This window comes from Equus quagga, chromosome 1, assembly GCF_021613505.1.
Source record: "Equus quagga isolate Etosha38 chromosome 1, UCLA_HA_Equagga_1.0, whole genome shotgun sequence".
NCBI lineage: Eukaryota > Metazoa > Chordata > Mammalia > Perissodactyla > Equidae > Equus > Equus quagga.
Window position 1 is genome coordinate 85,101,067 of NC_060267.1, and position 26,325 is coordinate 85,127,391.

At 37.2% G+C, this 26,325-nt stretch overlaps 1 protein-coding gene across 11 annotated transcripts in view; it reads right to left on the minus strand.

The window, feature by feature from the left end:
• Nucleotides 1-26,325, minus strand: part of STRBP (spermatid perinuclear RNA binding protein) — a 135,055-nt gene that overhangs the window by 93,800 nt on the left and 14,930 nt on the right. The window contains exons 2-4 of one of the 11 annotated variants that reach the window (XM_046684463.1): nt 12,857-12,895; nt 2,020-2,108; nt 1,793-1,887 (exon numbers count right to left, since the gene is read on the minus strand). The exons of 8 other annotated variants lie outside the window; for them this stretch is intronic. The gene's annotated coding sequence lies outside the window, so the exon portion shown is untranslated. The remainder of the gene's footprint in view (nt 1-1,792; nt 1,888-2,019; nt 2,109-12,856; nt 12,896-26,325) is intronic. 2 more of the 11 variants (XM_046684454.1, XM_046684470.1) reach the window with 2 other exon arrangements.

The window sequence follows — 26,325 nt, forward strand, 5'->3', positions numbered from 1 at the left end:
TGATCCTTGCCTTAACCAAATTATTACATTGGGGTTTGCAAAAAGGTGATTTTCTAATTATATCATTCCTCTTACATTTATTTTCTTGCAATCTTACGCAAAGAAGAGCTCTTTCTCTCCCTCCCTCTCTCTCTCTCCCTCCTCCCCCGTTTCTCTCACACTATGGACTGATTATTTTAAAATTCAATTTCTATTACCATCATTCTTTGCCATGCTCAAGTTGTCTCAAACTTGGCCCACAGTAGCCTTTATAAGTGAGCTCCTGTGTCCTTTGGACATGAGCTGCTAGTCTTTGATAACTCCTTTGCTTTTTGACACAAAGATGTCCTGGGCTCAGATAGCATTTTTCCTGCCCCACAACCTGGAACCAGCGATTTCCCCAAGGTTCCTTTTAGTGGGAAACGGTACTGAAAACCCAATTATCTAGGCACTAGGTGTGCTCATCTGCTTCTAGGCCCTTTCACTGGATAGAGCAAGTAAGTATATTTATTTTTAAAATCAAGAGTTCATATTGATATTTTCAACTCATTTTAAGGTTTTTTCCTTCTTGGTTTTATTTCTCTTCTACTGAAAATCTTGATTCATAATAACATTAATTTATATTTATTTATGTGTTTTATAATTAACAAAAATCATCAAGAGAAGTTTAACATCTCTTTGAGGTATATGCCTTCAGAGGCAAAAAGCTTCATGCCACTTTATAAATGTTTTATTTTTGATTTCTGACACAAACACAACAAAGGTTCTACAGTAGAACAACAACAAGAAAGCAGAAAAGAAGGTGGGCAAGCCACTCTGGAGACATTACAGTCAGTCAAAATCCCACATGGATTTACACTGGGACAAGCTAAATTTCCTCTCTTTCATAAATTATACTCCACAACATACATTTTAAAGTTCTGAATCTTGGATTGCCACAGAATAAAATACATGGAGTAAGAAAAAAAAATCTACTCAGATTTTTATATTGGTTCTAATCTTTGTAAGATAGATATGAGCTCCGTTTATGAAGAAACTAAGAAATAAGAGACAAAGCAGACCAAATAAACACTAGCCCTTGCCTTGTCTAATCTGTGCCAAATCATGGACCCAAATCTTTCTTTGTAACTGTATCCTAAGAGCTGGGCACACCTTTAAACAAAAACACAATTCTTTATTCACAGAACAAAATAGCTTTTATTAACTCTCTCCCAGTTCAGGAACTAGAAAGGACTATCTACTACCTACAACAGAATCTAACCAGATTCCATCTGCCTTGATTCAACCCTATCACCACTGTTTCCAATATACCATTCACTTCTAATTCCAGTCAGATCACTGAGTTCTTTCTCTCTCCCAAAAAGAAGCCAAGATTATTCTGGCCTCAGACATATTCTTTATTCATTTTCTTCATATACCTTTCACTGAGCATTTACTACGTATTTCCTATATTGTGTATGTAATATTAAGGAGATAAATAAAACATGAAATCTTATACCAAAGAGTTAATCACATAAAAGAGAGATACATGCAACTGATTAGGTAGACTCAAATAAGTATCATACTGGGGTACGAAGTCCTACTGAAAGAGAAAGATGTCAGAAAGATACCTGTAACCAACTGGAACTCATACGTACTGCTGATAGTAGTGTACAGTGGGAAAACTATTCTAGAAAACTTTTTGGCATTCTCTCCTAAAGATGAACATACACAGAAGCCATGAGCAGTAATTCCACTCCATGTTACATACCCACAGAAATGTGTATATATGTAAACAAAAGACATGTGCAAGAATGTTCATAGAAGAACTTACCTGTATTAGTCAAAAACTGGAAATAACTTGTACGTCCACCAATAATAGAATGGATAGTGTTGTATTCATACAATGGAACAATGTGAAATCAACTTCTGCCATGCAAAAAAACATGGATGACGCTCACAAATGTTGAAAGAAATCATACACACAAAACATAACTTACAGCTTTGATTATATAAAGTTTGAAAATAGGGAAAACTAGTCAAGGTCAGGATAGTGGTTACCTGGTGGAGGCAGGAAGTAGGCAGTTTCTAGGAGTGGGGCATGAGAGGTTTCTGGGGTGCTGGTAATGTTCTATTTCTTCTTCTGGGCACTGGTTAAAAGGATGAAGTCACTTCATGAAAACTCATCATTATACACTTATAATTTATTACTCTGTTTTATTATACTTCAATAAAAATTTACTTAAAAAAGATAGATGAGAAAGAAGTCAACAGGGAAGTAAACTAGTATTTACATTCTACTAAGTAGGAAGCACCTAGTAAGTTCTAGACTCTGCAAGGAAATTATTTTATCTAATCACAACCATCTCTAGAGGTAGATATTTGTGGTATACATGTGTCATTTCTTTTAACAGCCCCACATCTGAACCCCCTTTCCTATGTTTGGGGAATCCCCCACTTTATGAGGCAGACTCCACCTCAAGAAGGTGATTCAAAAGTAATGACTTAAAGAGGCTGGGTCCTCAGAGAATCCATTCAGGCAAGTGCTAGCAGCAGAGCAGCTTCATCCAGTTTCCAGAGACAGCAGTTCTACTTACAGTGTCTAGCATTCCCTGATAGTGTCAGCAGTTCAAACTCTAGTGTCTGTGCCTAGGATAACATTCCTGGGTACAAAACTTCTGAGCCTGTCTCTCCAGCCCTCCAGTGAGCCGCCTAATAACATCCTATTTGTAAGTTTCCTTGCCAGTGTCAATTTCTGTTGCTTACAACTAACAGCCCATTTGATAAATGTGAAAAAAGACTGACTAATTTGAAACACAGGTTAGCAGCTTTCTAAAAAGTTGAATTCACTTACCACACCGCCCAGTTATCCCATTCCTAGGTATATACCCAAGAGAAATGAAGGCATAGGCCCACCCTTAAAAAAATATTTTTATATGTATTATATATCATATATACATATGATCTACGAAAATGTTTATAGCAGCTTTACTCATAATAGCTAAAAACTAGAAACAATCCAAAAATCCATCAACTGGATAATGAATAAACAAATTGTAGTATATCCATACCCTCAAATACTACTCAGCAATAAAAAGATATGAATTCTTGATACATACATTAACATGCATGAATCTCAAAAGCACTGGGCTAAACAAAAGGCTTGACTCAAAAGGAATCATACTTAATGACTCCAAATATATGATATTCTGGAAAAAGCAAAACTATAGAGACAGAAATATCAGTAGTTCCCACGAGCGGGAGATGAAGGGAGAGAACTGACTACAAAGGAACCCAAGAGAACTTCTTGCAGTGATGGAACATTTTATATCTTGATTGTGTGGTGGTGTGGTGATTGAAAAATTCTATTAAATTTCATAGAACGGTATAACCCCAAAAGGGTGGATTTTACTATATGTGAGTATACCTCAATAAAAATGACCTTAAAAAAAAAACACTCAACCTTAAGCCATTCACAAATAAACTCAAATTGGATCAAAGACTTGCAAGTAAGATCTGAAACCATAAAACTTCTAGAAGAAAATATAGGCAGTACACTGTTTGACATTGGTCTTAAAAGGATCATTTTGGACACCACGTCTTCTTGGACAAGGGAAACAAAAGGGAAAATAAACCAGTGGGACTTCATCAGACTAAAGAGCTTCTACAGGCAAGGGAAACCAAGATCGAAATGAAAAGATGACCCACCAATTGGGAAAAAATATTTGTAAATCATACATCCGACAAAGGGTTAATCTCCATAATATATAAAGAACTCACACAACTCAACAACAAAAAATCAAACCACCTGATCGAAAAATGGGCAGAGGATATGAACAGACATTTCTACAAAGAAGATATACAGATGGCCAACAGGCACATGAAAAGATGCTCAACATCACTGACCATCAGGGAAATGCAAATCAAAACTACACTAAGATATCACCTTATACCCATTAGAATGGCTATAATAACTAAGACAAAAAATAACAAATGTTGGAGAGGTTGTGGGGAAAAGGGAATCCTGATATACTGCTGGTGGGAATGCAAACTGGATTAGCCACTATGGGAAACAGTATGGGGATTTCTCAAAAAAAACTAAAAACAGAAACACCATATCACCCAGTCATCCCACCACTGGGTATCTATCCAAAGAACTTGAAATCAGCAATTCAAAGAGACTTATGCACCCCTATGTTCACTGCAGAATTATTCCCAATAGCCAAGACATGGAAGCAACCTAAGTGCCCATCAACTGATGACTGGATAAGGAAGATATAGTATATATATACAATGGAATACTACCCAGCCATAAAAAATGAAACATTGTCCCATTCACAACAACATGGGTGGACCTTGAGGATATTATGTTAAGTGAAATAAGCCAGATAGAGAAAGACGAACACTGTATGATTTCACTCATATGTGGAAGATAAACAAACACATAGACAAAGAAAACTATTTAGTGGTTACCAGGGGAAGAGTGGTAGGGAGTGTGCACAAAGGGTGAAGGGGCACGCCTATAAGATGACTGACAAACAATAAAGTACAAATAATAATGTACAACTAAAATTTCACAGTGTTGTAAACTATCATAACTTCAATAAAAAAACAGAGAAAAAAAGACTCGAGTGGCCACTAGTCTTGCTCAAGGCCATATATACAGTAAGAAACAGATTCAAACTCAGGTTCTAATTCAAATGCCCATGCCTTGGGGCCGGCTCCGTGGCCGAGTGGTTAAGTTCACGCGCTCCACTGCGAAGGCCCAGCGTTCGGATCCTGGGCGTGGACATGGCACTGCTCGTCAGGCCACGTTGAGGCGGCGTCCCACATCCCACAACTAGAAGTACCTGCAGCTAAGATATACAACTATGTACAGGGGGGATTTGGGGAGATAAAGCAGAAAAAAAAAAAAAAAGATTGGCAACAGTTGTTAGCCCAGGTGCCAATCTTTGGAAAAAAAAAAAAAATGCCCATCCCTTGAATAAAAAGGAGATTTTAGTAGAGGCAAAGAGGGAAAGAAAATAGATTCAAGTGTTCTTTTCTCCCCCAAAACTTTTGCTTATTAAAATTTTTCAAGTCATCCCTGAGACATTACCTCCCTCATATAGTCATCCATTTATTTGCTTGTTCCACAAATACTTCTTGAATGGCTACCATGTGCCATTCACTGTTCTAAACTCCTAAGACACATCAGTGAACAAAGCAAAAATCCTTGCCCTCATGGAGCCTCAGCCTAGCAGAGGGGTTGGGAGGGACGGCAATATATCATAAAATATCATAAATAAGACAATAATGCAGTCAATCAATGTTAAAGTGCTATGGAAAAATTAAAAAGAGCAAAGTAAGAGGAACCTACATGTGGGAAATGCAAGTCGCAGAACTAAAAATTAGAATAAGCTTAATTGACAACATAAGTTGTTTTTTTTTTTAAAGATTTTATTTTTTTCCTTTTTCTCCCCAAAGCCCCCCAGTACATAGCTGTATATTCTTCACTGTGGGTCCTTCTAGTTGTGGCATGTGGGACGCCGCCTCAGCGTGGTTTGATGAGCAGTGCCATGTCCGCGCCCAGGATTCGAACCAACGAAACACTGGGCCGCCTGCAGCAGAGCGCGCGAACTTAACCACTCGGCCACGGGGCCAGCCCCGACAACATAAGTTTTGAGCAGATTTGAAAGAGGTGAAGAACATGTGAAACAGAAAGAACAGCAAATGCAAAGGCCCTGTGTCTAAAGCATGGCTGGCCTGTCTGAAAAATAGCATGGAGGTGAATGCAATGAACCAGGGGGAATAACAGCAGATAAGGTCAGAGAAGTAATGGGGTCAGATTACACAGGCCCTTGTTTGGCTATTACTAAGTGAAATTGGGAGCCAATGCAGGGTTTGGGCAGAAAATTAATATGATCTGACATATTCCTAAAGGATTATTCTAGCTATTATGTTGAGCTAGACTGCTGGAGGCAAAGGTACACAAAATACAGAAAGGCTTCTGATAAGGAATCTTTTACAAAGATCCAGGTGAGAAATGATGATCAGACTAAGATGTCGGCAACAGTGGAGGTGGTGAGACGTGTTTCCACTCTGTGTATACTTTGAAGGTAAAGGCAACAGGACTTCCTAGCAGACTGGATATGGGATGTGAGAAAGGAGTGAAGGTTAGCACCAAGGTTTTTGGCCTGGACAACTTGGAAGATGGAACTGTCTTCATCAGCAATAAGGAGACCTGTGGATGGAGCATATTATAATGAGAAGGAAAGGGGTTTGGTTCAGACATGTTCCATTTAAGATGTCTACTAGACATCCTGGTGACAATGTTGACTGGGCAGTTGAATATGTGGCTCTGAAGCACAAAAAAAGAGATCTCAGCTAGAGATATCAATTTGGGAGCCAGTATACAGAGAGTATTAAGTATAAGTATAGGTAAGATCCCCAATGGGAACTCCAATTTTAATAAGTAGAAAGAAAGGAGGAAATCACAAAAGAAACTGATAAGGACTGATCAATAAAATGGGGTGGGGGACATAATAAAATAGGGGAAAGGGAGAAGAACGTGTGGTGTCCCAGAAGCCAAAAGTGAAAAAAGTGTACCAAGGAGGAATGACTAATGAACTGTGTCAAATGCTGTTTATAAGTCAAACACAATAAGGACTGAGAAGTGGCTCTGAATTTAGGTGCCCTGATGTTACTGACAACCTTATCAAGGGCAGTTTCAGTTGAGAAGTAGGGAAAAAAGCCTGATTAAAGTTCCTTAACAGAGAAAGATGGAGAAACTGGAACATTGCTGGTGGGAATGTAAAATGCAGTCCTTTTGGAAAACAGTTTGCCAGTCCCTCAAATGTTAAACATAACGTTATAACATGACCCAGCAATTCTACTCCTGGGTATGTACCCAAGAGAACTGAAAACATACATTCACACAAAAACGTGAATAGGAAAGTTCACAGCAGCGTATTTCATAACAACCAAAAAGTGGCAACAACTCAAATCTCCATCAAATGATGGATAAATAAAATATGATACACATCCATACAACGGATATTATTCAGCCATAAAAAGGAAAGAAGGATATATGTTACAACATGGATGAACCTTGAAAACATTATGCTAGCATAATTAAGGACCTGCACATATTATATGATACCATTTATATGAAATTTCCAGAATAGGCAGATCCATAGAGACAGAAAGTAGATTTGTGGTTGCCAGGAACAGCAGGGTGGAAGTGATTGCTAAGGGATATGAGGTTTCTTATGGGAAGATGAAAATGTTCTGGAATTAGATGATGGCAATGGATGCACAACTTTATGAATATATTAAAAACCACTGAATTGTACACTTCAAATGGTGAATTTTATGGTATATGAAGTATATCTCAATTAAAAAAATACTAGAAGAAGAAAGAGAATAAGAGGAAAGAAACTAGAAACAACTGAACAGAGACAACTCTTTCTAGAAGTTTTGCTTGCAAAGGAGGGCAATAACTGGGACACAAACTGACAGTGAAAGTGGGGTCAAGAGAAGCATTTTTAAAGTGGGGAAAAATAAACATTCACATGCTGATGAATGATCCAACAGAAAGCAAAATAGTGATGCAGGAAAACCGGAGGGGGGGATTCTTGGAGCAATATCCTTGAGTAGTTGAGAGGGAATGGTATCTAGTATAAAAGTGAAGGGACTGTCTTTGATAGAGGCACAGGTAGTTCATCTACAGTAACAGGAGTGAGGGCAGAATGCATAGGTATAGAGTGCTTCAGTGAAGTAGAACACATTGGTTGAATGAGAGAGGTGTTATGGGTTTAAAGAGAAAGGGGATGGTGTAAAAGAACTGTCTAGAAGAGTGACAGAGCAAATGAACTAGGTACATATGATTGCCTGGCAGCATTAAGGACCCACTTGAGGTTCAAGGTCATGAATTTAAAAATAAGATCAGTCAGCACAGGTGTGGGGGGGTGTGTGCGTGCACACATACATGCATGTGTCTTCCAGCTTTGATCAGATGCACGGGTACAAGTACAGAATAGAAGAGTCAGATTTAACCAGGTTTGTAAGTTTTGCCAAGTGAATATGATAAACCAAGAAGGGCATGAAGTTGAGAGTATATGCAGAGGCGTTTGTTTAATGACTCACTATGGAATTCAAGCTGGCTGAGAAAGAGAGTGAGAACATAAGAAGATAAAAGACAATGAAAAAGTGGTAGGATCAATGGGTCTGAGGTCCATGGTCTGACTGAGGTCCATGGAAAACAAGATCACTAGAGGAGGAGAGTTCAAGGAACCAGAGGCCAGTATGTTACAAGAATCATCTACATGTAAGTCATCCCTAAATGTTCAAGCCCAAGAAACCATTCCAGTTTCTGAACAGCAAATAGATTCTTATACTTACCAAAAAATTTTGCATTCAACTGTCATTTATTATGCCCTCCCCAACTCAAACACTGGCATGCCAAGTGCAAGTCCCATGCATTTTTATCTATTTATTTAGTAACTTACATAAATTTCCTAATATACTCCTGGGCATAGTCCAGGTGCTAATAAATACTTATTGATGGATACAGGACCTTAATGAGTTATACAGCCACGGAGGGAGGGAATGGAAAGACAGACAAGTGAGCAATTGTCCTTTCCATATCACATATATCAGAGACAATTTCTCACCATTTACAGCTGTCTGCCTTTCAGACTACATCACACATTCATTTACCAATCATTGTCCCTCATATTTACATTCAAAGACACTGCAGCTGATGAGGCAATTTTCTATGTCTGGCTGCAAAGACTATACACCCTTAGTAATCGAAATTAGAGAAGACACAGCCATTTCATCAAAGGAAAATTTCTGTTTTAAAATTGCTTTAACTAAAACAGCTTGTATCTTCCACATACTTTTCTTCAAGAACACACGTGCATCATTATTTTAACAAAAAGCATACATTTTAAATTCCTAGTATTGATGGGGGGAAAACAGAAGGCGTAAGAATTATGTCCAAAAAAAAGATAAACCTATATTGAGTTCTAAAGCAATTACAAACGCCTCTTTGCACAACTCTACCTCTCAGTCACAGAACGGAGGGAATAAGTAATCTTCCTATAACATAATGGGTCTCTTCTCTGTGCATTAGAATAAGCACAGGGAGCTTTCTAAGCTGGACGTTGTGCCCTCACACCCCCCCCAGAGACAGATTTAACTGTTCTGGGATGGGATCTAGATTATCAGTATTTTTTTAAACTCTCCAGAAGATTCTAATATACAGCCAGGTTTGAGAACTACAGATCTAATCTAATCTTTTCATTTGTATCAGCAGCCCATACTTCTCTCCTGTACTTCAGATTTCATATCCAAGTAGCTTCTACACATTTCCATCTGGAGGATGACATGGATACCCCAAACGCAAATGTCCAATCCTAAAGTCAGCATTTGTTTCCCAAATGTATTTTCTCCCTGTGTTTCTTTTTGTTCTTTAACATTCCAGATTGTGAAATATAACTTACATACAGAAAAATGCATAAAACACATAAGCACAATTTAATAGTCCTAAAAGAAGTGCCCTTGTAATTATCAGCCAGATCAAGAAATATACCACTAACAGCACCTCAGTCTCCTATATTTCTTATCTTGGCTGGTATCCCAATTCATCTAGTCACCAAGGTCAGAAGATCAGGGGGCATCATCTTAAGATTTGTTCATCTCCCCCTACATCCAATAAATCCCAGGTACTGAAGATTTTACTGCCTAAATATCTTCTCTCTTCTCTTTCACTGCCATTTTCTTAGTCCAGGCTCTCAAGAGGATGAACTTGCCTCCAGTTTATCAAGTAAAATGATCTCTTAAGGAAACAAATCTGATTGCCACCTACTCCTCCTGGCTTCACATATCTTAGCAAGATTCTCCATGAACTGGCTCTGATCTCCCTCTCTCTGGACTCTAACAAACTTGCCTCACTTTAAACACTACACTACAAGTACTAATGTGCTTACAATTACCTAAACACATTATGCCACTGCCTATCTTTCTACTGCTGCTCTTCTGTAGGGCATATCCTTCCTTCCCACTGCTGTACTTGAATTTATCTTTCAAAACCCAACGCAGCCACCAATTTCTCCAGGAAGCTGTCCCTTTCCCTACTCCTTCCCTAAATAGTCATTCATTGCCCCTCTATGCTATTTCTGTACCCTGTTCTTGTCTATAGATTCATCACACTTGTAGTTAGAAACATTTTTCAGTGTCAGCCTCACTTACAACAGCCCCATATTCGCCCTGGGAACTGTCTCTTCTATCCCCCTTACTTCACTCCATCCACAAAGGCAGTCTTCCAACAGGAGTCATGTACTTCAAAACCCTGTCCTCAGCATAGCTGAACCAGGGCTAGGCCAGTCAGATTCTACCTCCCAGGAATTTGGAACTGAAATTAAAACAGAAAACTGGTATCTCTGTGTGGCTGAAATCTATTAGTTTTAAAAGAAAGGCTGTGGAGGCAGCCATATTCTACCATATACACTAAAAAGAAGGGAAAGTAGATCTTCAAAGAGAAAAGAAAGAACAGATGAGCAGAGTGAAACAGAGGTAAGAGGAGACAGTCCTTAAGCCTTCCAGTTCTTGGTTCCAGTCCTTCCTAAAGCCCCTCTAAATTCTTGCCCTTGAGTTCTGAAAGCAAGACCTGTATCTTTAGATACTGGTTTCTATTATTTGCAACTGAAAAGTTCAAGTACTATACTGAATTTACTTTCTTACACACGTCTCTCCCATTTATCCCATTTATTAGCACCGTGAAGGCAGAGGCTGTGTCTTCATCTCTCTGCTGCCAGACTAGTACAGATCCTGGAAAATGTCAGGTGTTCAATTAACGACTGCCATCAACAGCACACTTAAGAGTTCTGCATTTTTAATACGTAAATTTTAACTTAAAAAAAGTGTAAACAAGTATTGAACTCTAGCTAATTATTTGCATGCCGAAGTACTTAGAGGTAAACTGTAAGGATGCCTGCAATTTATTTTGAAATACATCAAAAATAAGATGGCCTGACAGATAGATAGTAGGATAGATATGTGATAAAAGAAGTCAAAGAAAACATTAAGTGCTGAGGTTGAGCTAATGGTAGAATATATAGGTATTCACTGTACAATTCTTTCAACTTTTTTGCATGTTTAAATTTTTAAATAATAAAATGCTTAAAGAAAAATGTAACAGCAATACATTTGCATTGCCTTATATGGAAAAGGTCCATACACACACTCGTATTAACGGATTTCATTGCCCTCTGCCTTAAAATGACAATTCAAAGGACTGTAATAGGTACCTAGGTGATTTTCTCTCACTGATTAGAAGGTTTCCAAAGTGTTTTGTCTGTCTTTCCAGTTCACATGCTTGGTTTACAGTGACAGCAGTGAGGTACAATTAAAATGTAAAACTAAATACTTCCAATTTAATCCCTCCTTTAAAACTAGTTTTAGAAAACATATTAAACTTAGATAGGATGGTTCAAATCATGTTTCCTATTATCAAGACCATTTATCAAGACAAAGGAAAAGAGAGGGCAGCTTTATGCTGTTAACTTTCTCTTGACAAGACAGAAAAATACATTAGGAGAATCAGGAGATAAGAATCAGAGAATCAAGGACTGTTAAAAGTGGTCAAAAAGGCTAACACAAGATCCTTATTTCTCAAAGGGAAAAGTAAGACCCAAAGAGGTGAAGTATCTTGCCCAAGATCACCAAACAATTTTTTAGCAAGGCTCAGGCTCAAACCCTGGACTCGTGACTAAAAGTTCAGTGCTCTCTCCATCCTTTGTAGTCTTAGATCCTTTTTTTTTTTTGAGGAGTAACATTACATGAAGTAGCTCGCTCAGCTTCAATATCTTGTATATGTCCAATTGGTTTAACTTTTTTTGGACTAGGCATTCAGGTTATAAATACAAGTGAATACAAGAATCACAATATGACCAGGATTCAAATAACAAACCTAATAATTCACTGTAACTGAATTCATTAAAATGGCCTGAAAGTGCTGTCCCATCATTTTTAGGCAAATAAAGAGGCACTAACAGAATTTCAGCAGCACACTTGCCTTCTCATTCCTTGTCTGTGGTAGAAGGCCAAAATTTTACATGTACTTTTCCAAAAAGTGAATAACTCAAAGCTACAGAAGTTGGAGGATAAACCTTTTTTTTAAAATTCATTCTATTTTTAAGTCTATTTTTTTTTATTCAGAGTGGATATGCTAAAATAATGGATTACAGAAGATCTGGATAATTCTATTTATTCTTGCAAAAGCATTCAAGGAATGCTAGTCCATGCTGTATAAAGACCTCAATTAGGCTTTGGTGAATTTATGATGCAACCACTGTACTTCTATTGATATCTTGTCAGAAAACTGAAAATCTAAGAAAAGACTGGATCACTTAAGGCACAATTTCAGCAAAATACAATTATCCCGGAGAGCTATAGTCACCAATCAGATGCAAACAGAATAGTATTTGTCCGATCTTTGTCCCTTTCATGGCAAAACTAAAGCTGTAAGGAATGTTGAAAGGGTAGTCTGCTATATGGAAAATAAATTTAAATCATGCTACTTCTATTTAAAATTCAGTTGTACTAAAGTCACCTCTTCAGAAATAATTTAGGAATAGAAAGCTCAACAAGATAGGTTCCAAGAAAAACAATCAAAAATAAGTCAACCAGAATGAGCTTGCTGCCTCTGCTATATTAAAATGGGAATGTGTAGAAGTCTCCACCTTACTTTCTGATTAATAATCCATCTGTACAAATACTTAACATTCTGCCATAGTCCATAGCTTCCAACTCCTAAATCAGATTACCACAAACTCTGCCACTGAAAATGTACTTCACTAAGAACATTTCAACATTGATGAAATATTCAAACTACTAAAGAATGGCACCTTACCTTCAGTGTGTCAGCAAGGTGAAAGGCCTCCTCCAGCTTCTATAAAGGAAAAAATGTTCTCAATTTCTTGAGCAGCATGTACTAAAATGGTTTTTCACCACATAGTAAGTACAGCAAAGTTATCTGTGAAATTACATAGATAAGCACTGTATTTCACAAGAAATACCTCTACGTACTAGGAGAAAACATAACTATGGCAATTATTTTATTTCTATTTTTTATTTCCTTTGCTCATTTTACACATCATTTTATCTATAAGGCTATATCTAGACAAGGCTATAAAACATAACTTCTAAAGAGAGTCAAATCTCTGTTTTCTGGTATTCCATTAACTGGCATATGTAAAGCATGATGTCATTTATGAATGTAACAATGACTATGAAGCAATGTAAGTTCTTGAAGTACTTTCTGAATCTTCAAAATAAAACCAGATTATGCCAGTAATTTGTCAGCATATCATACCGGACATCAGCAATATTATACTGGACACACTGTTAAAGAAAGATGTAAGAGTAGTGATGACATAAGTATAAAAATTGTTGGATGGGGGCCGGCCCCATTGCCGAGTGGCTAAGTTCACGTGCTCTGCTTTGGTGGCCTGGGATTCACAGGTTCGGATCCTGGGCCCAGACCTACACACCACTCATCAAGCCATGCTGTGGTGGCATCCCACATAGAAGAACTAGAATGACCTACAACTAGTATATACAAGTATGTACTGGGGCTTTGGGGAGAAAGAAAAAAAAATAAAGGAAGATTAGCAACAGATGTTAGTCAGGGCCAATATTCCTCACAAAAAAAAAAATTAAAAAATAACTATTGGATAGAATTTTCTGCCCCGAAAAATGGTGTGTTATACAAACTGCACTGACCCTGAAGCCAGGAGATCTGGATTTAACTACCAGTTCTGCAACTTCCTAGCTGGTTTCCTTTAATGTTTAATCACCCAAGTCTCAGTTTTCTCATTTACAATGGGAATATCACTACCTGCTTTATCAACTTACCCCACAGGACTGTTATAAGAATCAAGAGTTGAATGTGTACAATCATACTTTGTGAACACAGCATTGGGCATTCCCACCGAAATCTACAGCATTACAACTGTGGTGGAGACTCTTAACCGTCCACCAAAATCCACTGTGTGTTTCTTCCAAAGTAAGAAAGTTGTAGCTGGGAATGAGGCTCCCCACCTTCACATTCTGTAGCTGAAAATGCACTCCCCCAAGAACATTTCAACACTGATGAAACATTCAAAATACTACAGAATGACACCTTACCTCCTAGTGTAAGCAAGGAAAAAGGACATTACATTTCCTAATCCCTCTGCAGCTAGATAAGGCAATGAGACTAAACCCTCAGCCATGGAAGTGAGCAGGAATTTTATTTGCAACTTTCACCTCACTTGCTTAAGAGAAAATCTCTTGCCCTATACTTTTAACAAGGACAACCTTGGAAGCCATGTGTTGAAGATGGTAGAATCCCCATCAGCCTTAATGCCTGAGCTTCTTAAATGCCTAAATAAATGAGAGCCACATGCTGATGTGAACACTTGCTCTGGACTATTACGCACTGCATTTTGGGGTTTTAGCCAATGTATTTCAGGGCTCTAATTCAGCAGCTAGACTTATTGACAAATACAATAGACAAGCCCTCATACAAGGTGATGGGTGCAAATACAAAATCCTTAACAGGAACTTAACAAGCTTCCAATGTCCTCACACAAGTTAAGACATAAAAGATAAAATAAAATTCCCAATATGACAGTTTCCCAGAAAGACATTATCTGAGAAGACTGCAAAGCATAGAGGATAAGAGAATAAGCCCTAAAATCAAGCTGCCTGGGTTCAAATCCCTACTCTACCACTTACTAAGCATGCAACTTTGTGATAGGAAATTAACCTCTTTATCTCATGTAAAGTGAGAATAAAAGCAGTACTCAGCTCATTGAGTTGTTGTGATGTTTAAATGAAAAAAATTCCATGTTTTAAAGCTGCTTAGTAGAGTGCATGGCATAAGAGCACTCACTAAATGTTAGCTTTATTTAAAATTATAAAATTCATCACGATACTGCACAATTTCACTGAGCTGATCAAGTCTCAATAAGGTAGGCTACTGGAACGCTATCAAAGATTCTCTATAGCCTAGTTGGAGGTGCAAAGTATTCTAGCAGATATGCAATTAAACCTAGATTCCCTTAAAGGCAAATTAAGAGCATCTAACTTCCAGTAACCAAAAAAGACAGCTGCATAAAAGAAGCATAACCTAGGGTCTGGCTATTTACAAACCATAACAGCGACCAAGAGAAAACAGTGCATTGTATTAAGACAACTCAATTTCAGCACAGGCTGTACAGGGACTCTGATGGCACTTTTTTCCGAAACAAAAGGAGTCATCCTAGCATCCCACATATGCAGACAAATTTATAAATAGTTGAGGATCCAAATAATCTAAAAATGTAGAGAGAGACTCCCCAAGGAAATTTCAGAAGTTTGGCCTGCCTTTCTAACAATAAATCTTACAGCATAAAATAGAGCTTTGTTATTTATACACAAAAGAGAAAATTCATAACATACATTAAACCTAGGTATATCATAAAAGCAATTCCATATTTTTAAAAAAGACACTCCAAAAATAAATTCTACAGTATAATGCCACCTGGAGAGCAGGCATAAGTTCAATAAATTGTACAAGGAGAAAAGTAAATTCAATTATGATGTTACAAAAGTTTCAGAATGAGAATCTCTAAGTGTTACTTAAGATTTCCTCAGAAGTGGCTGTAGCATTTATGGTTTGCTACCCCTAAAAATAAACAATACGTAAAATAAGATAAGTAAAACAAAACAAAAGCCTTCTTAGTATGGAATGCCTGTCCTGCCCTCCCTGCCTATCCAAATCTTACTCTTCCTGGGCCATATTTACTCTCAGTGCCACAATGAGGCCCAATGAAGATGCCTACTCTGACCTCTTTATTTGTACCTGTACCACAGATTTAGGTACCACGGCACAGAAGGCCTTGCATTTTCATGAGTATAACTTATCACTGAGAGCAAAACTCCTGAAGGGGAAGGACTGTCGACTCCTTTTAAGCTATTCTTACAGCAGGAACAGAGTAATAACAATTATCACCTACAGTGTACTGAATGCCTCTCGCACTGAGCTAGGCACACTATACACACACAATTTTAATGGAAAATTACAAAATATTTTATAAATACAAATTACTAGGTGAAATATTTGAATTTATGAAGAATGTTAATAAAATGAGTATGTGTGAACCAGTCATCCACCATGAGAACTAGTACATTAACAGTACAGCTAAAGCAACCCAAACAGTTTTCATCTTCACAGCAGCCCTATGAGGCAAGCAGGTATGCCCCCAGGGGGATACAGGCTCATAGTGGGAACTTAACCAAGACCACAAAGCTATGTGGTAGAGCCCACATTCAAACCAGGTCTTCTTTAAGCCCATTTTCTTTCCACTATACTTTAGTGTATTACCTGGATTTGCACTTCTCCTCCACCTACTTAAACCCTACTTATTCTTCAAGCCCCAACTCCTTCAAAAATTCCTCTTCAAAGTTCAATGAAAGCAAGGTCTATATTTTACACTTCTTTGATTGTATCCCCAAATTTTAGCACTATGCTAGACCCAGAGTCTAAATACTGTCTGCCCACTACACTGAAATCTAGAGATACTGCATTTTTTTAATGCTATCACATCTACAAATTCAAGAAGGCAAACAAAAAAGAGCCAGGCACCAATGGCTAAACCTTTTTACTTCTTCCAGATCTCATCATGTTCCAGTGCTCCAAGGCTCTGTCCTAGGCCCCCTTGTCTTTCATCACACTTCTAAGTAGCCTATTCCAGTTTCATGACTCTAAATAATGTCTATATACAGATCACCAAACTATACCTATTACACTGGCCTCTACCTGGACTCTAGACTTGTCTATACAACTGATGACTGACATCATTGAAAACAAAGTAGTCAAAACAAGACTGTGAATTTTTCCCCCCAAAACCTACTCCTCTCTCAAATCTTACTCATCTCACAAAACATCAATAAATAGCCATCTGAGCTCTAAAAGGAAAAAATTCAGCCCTGACATACAGACCGTCAACATAGCCTATTAACTCTACCTCTAAAATATATCCTGCATCCTTTCCTAGCATCATCTTTCACCTCAACTGAAACAGCCTCCTAATTCATCTTCCTGCTTTTATTCTGGCCCCTAGGTACAATCTTTTCCCCATACAACAACTGAGTCATCATTTGAAACTTCAAACCTTTTCACTCCCCTATTTAAAAATCTTCCAGTGGCTTCTCATCAACCTCAGAATAAAAATCATTCTCATCACCCAGACTTACAAAGTCCCAGCTGATTTGGCCCCTGCCCCCCTCACCAAACTCACCTGTATATATCTATATGTCTATCTATAGCTAGAGCTATATCTCTTCCTCTCTCTCCCTCTTGCTCATTACACTCCAATCACTCTGTCCTCCTTTACGGTTCCTCCCAAATACCAGTTGTGTCCCTGCACTGCAATAGCTGTTCCCTCTGACTGGAATAGTCTTCTCCTTTTGTTCCTAAAGTTGACTCTTTCTTAACATTCAGATCTAACCATAAATGAGCTGTCTGATCATAAATGAGGCCTTCCCTGATCATCCAATCAAGTAGTCAGCCTTTCACTTTCCTATTTTAATATCAACCTATTTTAATTATCTGCATAGCACTTAACTTGTGTATTTCTTGATTATTTGTTTACCATTTCCCCACAGGAACACAAGCTCAATGAGAGAAGGGAGCTTGCCTGTCTTATTTACCACCATATTCTGGTGCCTAGAACAGTGCCTGGCCCACAACAGACACCCATAAGGCTGTTGAGTGAAGACATTTATGAATAAATGAACAACCGCTTCCATTTCCATTGCTCTATTAACGGTGTTTTTTAGCACCAAAGGAGGGGAGACGGGAGTTAAAAAGTTAACATTTTACTAGTTATAAACAAATATCTCCATCCAATCTAAGTAGTTTGAGTACTTTCTCTACAGAATTACTTCTCTCTAATCTCATTCCAATTTATTAAAATCCAATGGTAAAGATGCACCATAGTAAAGCTGTCAATTTTTCCCAAATTCATCTATAGACTTAATAAAATTCCTGTAAAGGTTTTCTTATAGGCACAAATTTATTCTAAAATCTATATGGAAAGGTACAAAACCTAGAATTGCTAAAACAATTTTGAAAAAGAAGATAAAAGAGAGTCACTCTAACCAATTTAAAGACTTACTATATATCTACAGTAATCAAGACTGTATGGTACTGGTAGAAGGACAGACAACACGCAGATCAATGGAACAGCATAGAGAACCCAGAAAGAGATCCACACGAACATGTCCAATTGAGTTTTGACAAAGGTGCAAAAGCAATTCAATGGAGAAAGGATCGCCTTTTCAATAAATGATACTGGAGGAACTGGACATCCACAGGCCAAAAAAAAAGGAAAGGAAGAACTTTGATCTAAACCTCACACCATATACAAAAAACTAATTCAAAATGGATCACAAACTTAAATGTACAATTACAAAAACTTCCAGGGAAAAATCATATGAGAAAATCTTCAGGACATAGAGCTAGGTCAAGAGTTCTTAGAGTTTGGCCCCGTGGCCGAGTGGTTAAGTTCACACGCTCTGCTTCGGCAGCCCAGGGTTTCGCCAGTTATCATCCTGGGCATGGATATGGCACCACTCATCAGGCCATGCTGAGGAGGCACCCCACATGGCACAGCTAGAAGGACCCACAACTGAAAATGCACAACTGTGTTCCGGGGGGCTTTGGGGAGAAAAAGGAAAAAATAAAATCTTTTTAAAAAAAAGAGTTCTTAGACTTGACACCAAAAGCGAGATCCATAAAATGTAAACCTGATAAATTGAACCTCATTTTGTTCTAGGAAAGACCCAGTTAAAAAGATAAAAAAAACCAAGCTAATAAAGACTGGAAGAAAATATGTGCAAATTACATGTCCAATAAAAGACTTCTATTTGGAATATATAAAGAACTCTCAAAACTCAACAGTAAAAAAACAAACAATCCAATTAGAAAATGGGCAAAAGACATGAACAAACATTTCACTGAAAACTACACAGAGATGGCAAGAACATGAAAAGATGTTCAATATCATTAGCCACCAGAGAAATACAAATTAAAACCACAATGAGACATCGCTACACATTGATCTGAACCACTAAAATACAAAATAATTCATTGCTGGTGGGAATACAAAACAGTAGAGCCACTTTGGAAAACCAGTTGACAGCTTATTACAAAGTTACGCAGTCTTAACCACACAATCCAGGAATCACACTTCTAGGTATTTACCCAAATGAACTGAAAACTTAGGTCCACACAATTACCTGCATGCAAATGTTTATAGCAGTTTTATTCATAATTTCCAAAAACTGGAAACTACGATGTCCTTCAACAGGTGAATAAATGGTGATACATCTATACAGTGGAATATTATTCAGCAATTTAAAAAATGAGCTATCAAACCACCAAAAGACATGGAGTAACTTTAAATGTATGTTGCTAAGTGAAAGAAGCTAACGTGAAAAGGCTACAGACATATGACTTTAATTATACGACATTCTGGAAAAGGCAAAACTATAGGGACAGGAAAAAGATCAGTGGTAGTGAGGGGTTAGGGGTTGGGGAAGGATGAAGGGGCAAAGACAGAAGTTTGTTTTTTGGGGGGGGGGGGTTTTGGGGTTTTTTTGCTGAGGAAGATTTGCCTGAGCTAATATCCGCTGCCAATCTTCCTCTTCTTTTTTTGTATGTGAGCCGAGACCACAACATGGCCACTAACAGATGAGTCGTGTGGTTCTGCGCCCAGGAACTGAACCCAGGCCGCTGAAGTGGAGTGCACCAAACTTAACCACTAGGCCACTGGGGCTGGCCCAACAGAAGATTTTTTAGGGCAATGAAACTATTCTGTAGGATACCATAAGGGATACATACACACTTGTCAAAACCCACAGAATGTACATGGATGGACCTTGAGGGAATTATGTTAAGTGAAATAAGCCAGATAGAAAAGGACAATCTCTGTATGACTCCACTCATATGAGGAATTTAAACCTGTGGACAAAGAGAACAGATTAGTGGCTACCAGGGAAAAGGGGGGGTGGGGGGTGGACACAAAGGGTGAAGGGTTGCACCTACAACACGACTAACAGACAATAATATACAACTGAAATTTCACAAGATTGTAACCTATCATTAACTCAATAAAAAGTTTAAAAAAAAAATAAAAAGGTTTAAAAACTAAAAAAAAAAAAAAAACCCACAGAATGTACAACACAAAGAGTGAACCCTAATGTAAACTATGGACTTCAGTTAATAATAACGTACCAATATTGGTCCATCAACTTTAACAAATTTACTATACTAATATAAGATGGTAATAAAAGGGGAAAGCAGTGAAGGAGGAAAGTATATATGGGAACTCTATTATCTGCTCAATTTTCTGTAAACCCATAACTGCTCTAAATAATAAAGTCTATTAATTTTTCTTAAAAAATAGTAATAACATCAAATGCTGGCAAAGATGTGGAGAAACTGAACCACTTGTACAATGCTGGTAGGGAACGTAAAATATTACAGCCTCTCTGGAAAAGTACGGCAGTGTCTCATTAAATTAAAAATGCATTTACCATACAACCCAGCAATTATACTCTTGGGCATTAATCTCAGAGAAATGAAAATTTATCACCACACAAAAGTCTGTCTACAAACCTTCACATCAGCTTTGTTGGTAATAGCCAAAAGTGGAAATAATCCAAATGTCCTTCAACAGGGGATGATTAAACAAACTGTGACACACCCATCTACCATGGAATACAACTCAGCTATAAAAAGGAACAAACTACTGATACATGCCACAACTTGGAGGGATCTCAACGAAATTATGCTAAGTGAAAAAAAAGCCAATCTTAAAAGTGTATATACTGTACAATTTCATTTATATAACACTCTTGAAATGACAAAATTATACAGATGGATTATTGCTGAATATATGATTTCTTACAACAGCAAGTGAACCTCCAATATCTCAAAATAAGAAAGCTCTAAAGGTAAAGATATCTTCTCCAAAATCAAATATTTCCCCTTGGGTGGGTTGACAAATTTCCCCGAGCAATGGGTCTCAGCCTCAGATGCACATTAAGAATCACTTCTGAAAATCCTGATGCTTAGGCAGCACCCTAGACCAATTCAATTAGAATCCCTCAAGGTGAAACCCAGGCATCTGTATTTTTTAAGCTCTCACGTAATTCCAATGTGTAATCAAGACTGAGAAACAGTATCCTCCTCAGCAAAAGAGTCTTTTGAAAAGCAAGCCTTGTTAGCATGCCAAGATTTTTAAGAGGTGTTAAGGATCTGGCCATTAACAATTTGCTAAAATCTTAGCTACAAAAATCATTCCACTGATAAGTGGAAACTTTAAACCTAAATCTCACCCACCTTCTAGAAACAAAAGACTCAAAGAATTAACCTAAGAAAGACAACAGTTCATTATGGTACATTTTTAAATAACTCCCTACTTGGCAATGGAATTTGCGTCAGAAGTTGAAGGCTAGGTTCATTTTTATCTGTGAAACTTCTATAAAGACAAAAATGGAACTATTAATCTGGCTTTCCAAAATCTTTCAACAAAAAGGTTACCATATTCCATTTAGGATTTAACCTAAAATCAAAAGGAAGGATTTAAAATAATCTCATGAGTTTCACAAATTTAGCTACCTACACACAAACCATGAGAACAAGGTACAGAACATGAAACATTTCAAATGGAGTGCCCTTCTCCACCTGCATGTGAAAAAGCTGCAGTGGCAGCATCACAAAAAACTGATTTAAAACTAAATGTCATACAGGAACACTAAACACACCCAAACAAACCCACATACCACATAATTCAACACATCCGGGCAACAGTGCCTAAGGAATGGAATAGTGTGGATACTGCAAGGATTTGGCAGACCAATGTAGAGAGATTCACATTTCCTTTGCCTTTAACTGTGCCTGTTACATTACCAAAGCAGTTTTTGGTTTAAGGTTTATTTGTAGGTTTACTTGGGGGCGGGGGGATTACAGTGCATAAATTATTAATTTAAAACAGATTCTATGCACAGAAAAATTAAGTACAAAAACAACACTATCACACAAGCGAATTCAACAGTTGTATACTGCTTCAAAAACATTAAAGTGATCAGGTCATTTTTAAATATGTGTAATCTTTTTACAAGTTCAGAAGAACCACAAATTATGGGGCTACAAACCACCAGCTATTCAAAAGAAAATTGTAGCTTATAAAATATTGGCTGACTGCCAGTACAAATGAATTTTTTTTCCCTCAAACAAGCTTTCTAAGCCACAATACTCTTTCAAAAGTGTCTATAACCATATCATTCAATCAAAGAGTAATGTATTGGACGGTAAAGGTAAGTCAATTCTTGGCCTAAAAAAACAAGCTGTAAAAGCCCACAAACTGTTCTCACCGATATAGTAACATGTCAACTTGGAAAGAGAGATTTGGAAAATTTTAATTCATTACTATTTTATCATAATTTCATCAAGCAATTAAGTAATGAGAAGCCTCACTAATAATAATTTTAAAAAATAAACTTTGGAATCCAAATACCAATCAATACATTTAAAAGGGGAGAAAACCAACTCCCCTCTGCCCAAAAAGCTGTCCTTTGAAAAAAGAGCAAAATTCCCACTGCAATCCAAAACTATTTCGTTCAACTTGCTGCCCATATGGAAAGGCAAAAGATGACACTCTGGAGACAGACGAGGGTTCAAATTCCAGCTATACAATTTCTTAACTAGTACGTACCTTGAGCAACTAATCATTCCACTTTTCTCACTTACAAAATGAAAACACCATCACTCACCTCACAGTGAAACTGTTGTAAAGAGCTAAAGAAGCAATGCATATAAAGCGCTTAGCACAGTGCCTGAAACATAGTATTAAGCACTCCATAAATGGCGGCCAGAATAGTTGAATTACTACATTCAACAAATGGACAAGTCAGAATGTTCAAAATATTGAGAAGCTGGATGTCTTACCTAACTGGTACGTTAGAGGTAACTGAACTGAAAAACCTGCAACAACAATAATACTGGCCCTGAGTGCCTTCTAGTGCTAGGCACTTTATAAATTTAAAAATCTTTATAACAATCCAACAAGGGAACAGCCAAGCATAAGGTGTACACAATCTACTTCAGGAAGCATTAAAATATTTCTATAAAGTCTTGAGTGGAAACGTTTACTCTGTGTATGTATATATTTTTTCCCCAAAGAAAGAGATCTGAATATTTCTTATTCTGAGAATATATATATATATTCTAATATGTGCAAATAACATATTACTCATATCTCTGTGTTCTTGGCAGCTTTCCTTAATTTTGTTTTCTCATTTATCAAAGAGTGATAACATTTTGATAGATGTTTGACAGATAACTAGACCTACTCATATCATGATGAATTAGTTTTAAAAAGTCAAGTAAGAACCTGTATAACTACTGGAAATTGTACAATCCTACAAAAATTGGGTAACACTGTGAGAACAGAAATGTAAAATGCAACAATTTTGCAAGCCTAGCTTAATTATTCCATATGAATTCTCCAGTCTAGCCTAACTGACATAAGGACTATCTGAACAAGCACTGCTCTTGTCCCCGTAAAGACAACTGCCTCCTCTCTCCTTCACCTATTTAAAACTCATTCTACCCAGCACTGTATGTCATACTTGTTACAGAGAACACTGCATTCGTTATCTTTTCACGAAATTATATTACCTTTCCAGCTAGAATATAAACTACCGAAGAGAAGGAATGCTTTTTCATAATGCATATCCTTAGTTGTACCTCCATACAACTTCTTGTCTATAAAAAGCACTCAAATATTCAATGACCAATCCATCACATTTCAAAATTAGGCCACTTTTTATTTCAAGGAGTACAATACTTTCTAAGACTAAGGCTTGTACAACAATCCATCCCATTATAATTTCTAGATTATCCATTATTAAAGTTACAGTCTGCAAACCTGGTCACTACCTTTAGTTTACCAATTTGTCTAACTCCATGGTTCTCTGTGGTCCGGGGACCCCTGGAGGTCTTCAAGACACTTTCAGGGGTCTACAAGGCCAAAACAATTTTCACAGTAGTACTAAAGCATTGTGTGCCTTTTTAACTCTCCTTCTCTCACTAGTGTAGTTTTCCAGAGACTACAAAATGTATGGAGACATTATCTAATGAAATGTGTCACATTTAGAAGTTCAATATAATTCAGTGAACCAACATTTTCTAAATGACCAATGCATGATGTTATAAAATCATATATGGATAAAAGATCCAGTCAAAATACAACAGAGAATGAATTTTAATGTAACACAATATAAAAAGTTCACTGATTTGGTTTCAGATTCCATTGAGAAGCTAGCGTTTGTCAAGTTTTGGTATGGTATCAAAGAATAATATCCACAACTATCTGAAAAGGCTATTGAAATATTCCTTCCCTTTTCCAACTTCAAATCTGTGTGAAGCCAAATCTTCTTTATACACTTCAACCAGAACAACATACCACAACAGACTAAACATAGAAGCAGCTATCAGAACGCAGCTGTCTTCTATTAAGGTACACATTAATGAGATTGCAAAAAGGTACAGCAATGACACTCTTCTTACTAATTTTTTTTGTTTTGGAAAACAGTTATTTTTTCATTAAAAACATATCATTTGTGGGAAGTCGGGGAAATGGATAGATGTTGGTCAAAGGATACAAAGTTGCAGTTATGTAGGATGAATAAGTCTAGAAATCTAAAGCATAATGACTATAGTTAAGAACAGTGTATTAGATACTGGAAATTTGCTGAGTAGACTTCAGGTGCTCTCACCACAAAAAAAAAAAGTAACTATATGAAAGATGGATACGTTAATTAGCTGGACTGTGTAATCATTTCACGAGGTATATGCATAGCAAAACATCATGTTGTGCACCTTAAATATATATATATATTTTTTTTTGGTGAGCAAGATTGTCCCTGAGCTAACATCCATGCCAATTTTCCTCTACTTTGTATGTGGGACACTGCCATAGCATGGCTTGATGAGTGATGTGTAGGGCCACACCCATGATCCGAACCCACGAACCCTGGGGCGCCAAAGCAGAGCATGTGAACCCAACCACCAAACCACAGGGCCAGACCCCTACAATTTTTATTTAAAAAGAGACACCAAACATTTTTAGAGTAAGTGAGAGAGAAAGAGAAAGTATGTATTTAGAATTGCATAGAAATAGCTGTAGAAGAATACATGCTAAACTCTTGACCGCAAGCGTTTATATGACAGGAATGAAATAATTTCATTTTTCACTTTGATTCTGTATTATTTTAATGTGCTTGTATTACCCTTTGTAATTTGAAACAAAAACTTTAAAATCTGAAGTCTTGAATATATTTATACATATATATGTATATAATTTGTGTTAAAATACAATGGTCATTTTTTAAGAGAATTAATAAATTTTTATCAGATATAGTTTCTAATAATATAAATATCAACAGATATAACTCACATAAACAAGAGATCTTTGGGGTCCTCAATAATTTTTAAGAGTGTAAAGGAGTCCTGAGTTTAAAAGTTTGAGAACTGCTGGCCTAACTAAATGTAGGTTGATTTTGGTGTTCCACAAACTAGGCCCATTTCACTTGGGAAATAGAGAAATTTCCCAGAAAGAAACAACGTCAACACTGTTCAACTTGGAGCAGTATTCACTCAGCTCGTGACAAACATTTTGCACTTGTTTTGCAGTAAGCAATCCTCCTACAATGAACAACTACTTAGATTTTCAGTGAAAGGATTTGGCAAAAACATCAACCATAATCACTGATTCCCATTTCATAAAGAATAATCACTTAGCTATATGATCTGTTTTAAGTAACCAAGAAAAACTGTACCAAGATGATAGACAGCACTTACTGAGCCCACAGCATATGCCAGGCACTATGTTTTACTTACATTATCTCATAATCCTCACGACCCTGCAAGCAAAGTATAACAGAGCTGAAAAGAGACTCAGATGTAGTTGCCAAAGGTCACAGTTAATAAATGGTGGAATCAGGACTCAGAATCGGGACTGTGTGACTCCAAAGTCCAGTGTTCTCTCCACTCTACCAGTTTACCTTCATGACACTAGACTGGAAATCAGACCTGTTGCTCACTCTGTGTCCTCAAGCAAGTCATAACTTCCCTCGGACAGTTTTCTCAACTACAGGATAAGAGGGTTAGTCCAGCTGATCTCCAAAGTAGCCTCCACAGCTAATATTCTTGGGTTATGATTCATCACAACTTCAACCCTACAATTTTAGAGTAAAAGGCTTTTTGTATGCTTTTCTGAACAG